The sequence below is a fragment of the Schistocerca serialis genome, unplaced genomic scaffold (assembly GCF_023864345.2).
Source record: "Schistocerca serialis cubense isolate TAMUIC-IGC-003099 unplaced genomic scaffold, iqSchSeri2.2 HiC_scaffold_167, whole genome shotgun sequence".
In the NCBI taxonomy this organism is placed as follows: Eukaryota; Metazoa; Arthropoda; class Insecta; order Orthoptera; family Acrididae; genus Schistocerca; species Schistocerca serialis.
The window spans coordinates 25,001-27,500 of NW_026047727.1; the positions used below are offsets into that span (position 1 = coordinate 25,001).

Here is a 2,500-nt window from a genome sequence, read left to right on the forward strand (position 1 = left end):
CCACCTGATGCGTAATATATGGACCCTCTCGATTCACCCCTCAGCATCCTTGTGATGTCGGGTGGATGATGGTTCAATTAGCCTCTCGGTGGGAAATCCTAGCTCTGGCCTTCAAGTGGCGGGAGTCGTGAGGGTGCTGTGAAAGGTTTCACGTAGGTGTACCTTTCCAGTATCCCGACCGACAGAGCAGGGTGCTTTTCGGGCTTGGGGGTTACCTCCCCCCCTGCCTTTGTTACAGCTGGTGCAACTAATAGAAGCGAACGTGGTACCAGGCCTCCCGCTGGAGCGCCTGTGCCAGCTGATGAGCCAGCCAACCAGCCAACCGGTGCGGGTCGAGCGCTGCTCCCCGCCATCTGCCCTGACTGTATGCGGTCCTTCTCCACCAAGACCGGACTTGGTGTCCATCGGCGTCGCGCCCATCCGACTGCTGCTAATGCTGAGATCAAGACCGAGAGGAAGAAGGCCAGGTGGTCCCAGGAAGAGCTCCTGCGTCTGGCCCATGCAGAAGCGACTCTTGCCACCCAGGGTTGCAGATTTTTAAACCAGGAGCTTGCAAAGGCCTTCCCCGAGCGTACGCTGGAGTCAATTAAATGTCAGCGTAGAGCGCAACCCTACAAAGACATGGTGGCGAAGTTTGTCACCGAGCTTGCTGGCATGGATCGCGGCCTTCGGGGTCCTCCTAGCGAGCCTGCAGTCAGTCATTCTTTGCCACAGTCTCCACCTTGTGGGGAAGATGTTGACCTAGCCATCTGGTCATTTGTAGCGGAACTCCCCCAATCAGACCGCCGATTCCGCTCGCTTGATGATCTCGTGGCTCTGGGTCCCACCACTAGCCGTGAAACAATCCAGGCTATGTTGCTGTCTGCTCTTGACGAAGTAGGCAGCAGGGAGCCAGCCATCCACCAAGCTGCGAGTGTGCGGAACCAACAGCCCCCAGAGCGGAAGCGTGCACGCAGGAGATGGGAGTATGCGGTGGTTCAGCGTGCTTTCAAGAAGAACGGAGCACGCTGTATCAACGGACTTCTTGATGGCACACTCTTGCATCAGCCACCATCCATCCCAGGGCTGATTGAGTTTTGGACAGACCTCTTCTCTCCACCACGTGTCAGGTCTCGACCTCCGCGTGGGGAGGGTCTGTCCGATGAGCTGCTGCCATTCTCGAAGAGGGTGCCCTTCCGTGACCTCTGGGCTCCCATTTCTGCAGAAGAAGCCACCGCTGCTCTCCCGCCTCGCAATTCTGCTGCAGGTCCTGACGGCCTCACGCCGACGCAACTGCGTCGCCTTCCCCGGGAGGTTCTCCTCAAGATCCTTAATTTCCTCCTCCTTTCCCGTTCCCTTCCATCCCGACTCCTTCAGGCCAGAACAACCCTGCTGCCCAAGAAGACCGCCGCAGCATCCCCTGCTGACTTTCGTCCGATCACAGTGTGCTCGGTGCTGACCAGAGCCTTTCACAAGGTTCTGGTTGGCCGCCTGATGCGCTACTGTGTGTTGGACGGTCGCCAGCGGGCTTTCATCCCTCAGGATGGGATGCTTCATAACACCTTTCTTCTCGATCTGGCGATGACCCAGGCGTGCCGAGCTGCCGGCTCGCTGTACTTGGCATCTCTGGATGTGTCAAAGGCCTTCGACTCGCTTGCCCACGGTGCCCTTGGTCCTGTGCTAAGGGCCCATGGTCTGCCGGTCGAGTTCGTTGACTACATCCAGGGATGCTATGAGGCGGGATCGACGGTTATCTGCGCGGATGGGAAGTCGTCAGATCTAGTGCGGCCTTCGAGGGGTGTCCGGCAGGGTGACCCGCTGTCTCCTATTCTCTTCAACATGTCCATTGACATTCTCTTGTCTCGTCTGCCTGCTCATATTGGTGCACGCATTCTTGGACGGCGGATAAATGCGGCTGCATTCGCTGATGACCTCCTGCTGTTCGCCGAGACTCGTGATGGATTGCAGGAACTTCTCACCATCGCCACGTCGGCCCTGGGGGATCTCGGGCTCGAGGTCAACCCACGGAAGTGTTTCTCTCTCGCCCTTGTCTCATCAGGCCGGGAGAAGAAAACCAAGGTCGACGAGACTGTCATCTTTCGTGCTGGGGGGAACAACATCCCAGCACTGGCGATGGGAGATACTTTCAAGTATCTAGGCCTGCAATTTTCCACGTGCGGACGCAGTCTTTTTCATCCCCGGCGGGAGGTCGAGAAGCAGTTGGACATCATCAAGCGTGCACCACTCAAACCTCAGCAGCGGCTTTTTGCCCTTCGTTCTGTCATCCTCCCGGGTATTTTCCATGGCCTCGCCCTGGGGAGGACTCGTCTTGGGGCCCTCTCTTCCCTTGACGTCTGTGTTCGTGCAGCCCTTCGATCTTGGCTGCACCTGCCAGCAGATACGCCGGTCGGTTACTTCCACGCCCCCATCTCTCATGGGGGCTTGGGGGTGCCTGCAGCCCGCTGGCTGGGCCCTCTTCTTCGCAGGAGAAGATTGGCGAAGATGCAAGGACTGGGTGCGG

At 58.3% G+C, this 2,500-nt stretch overlaps 1 pseudogene; it reads left to right on the top strand.

Moving 5' to 3' along the window:
- The window catches only part of LOC126443666 (large subunit ribosomal RNA), a 7,749-nt pseudogene that overhangs the window by 2,884 nt on the left and 2,365 nt on the right, over positions 1–2,500 (top strand).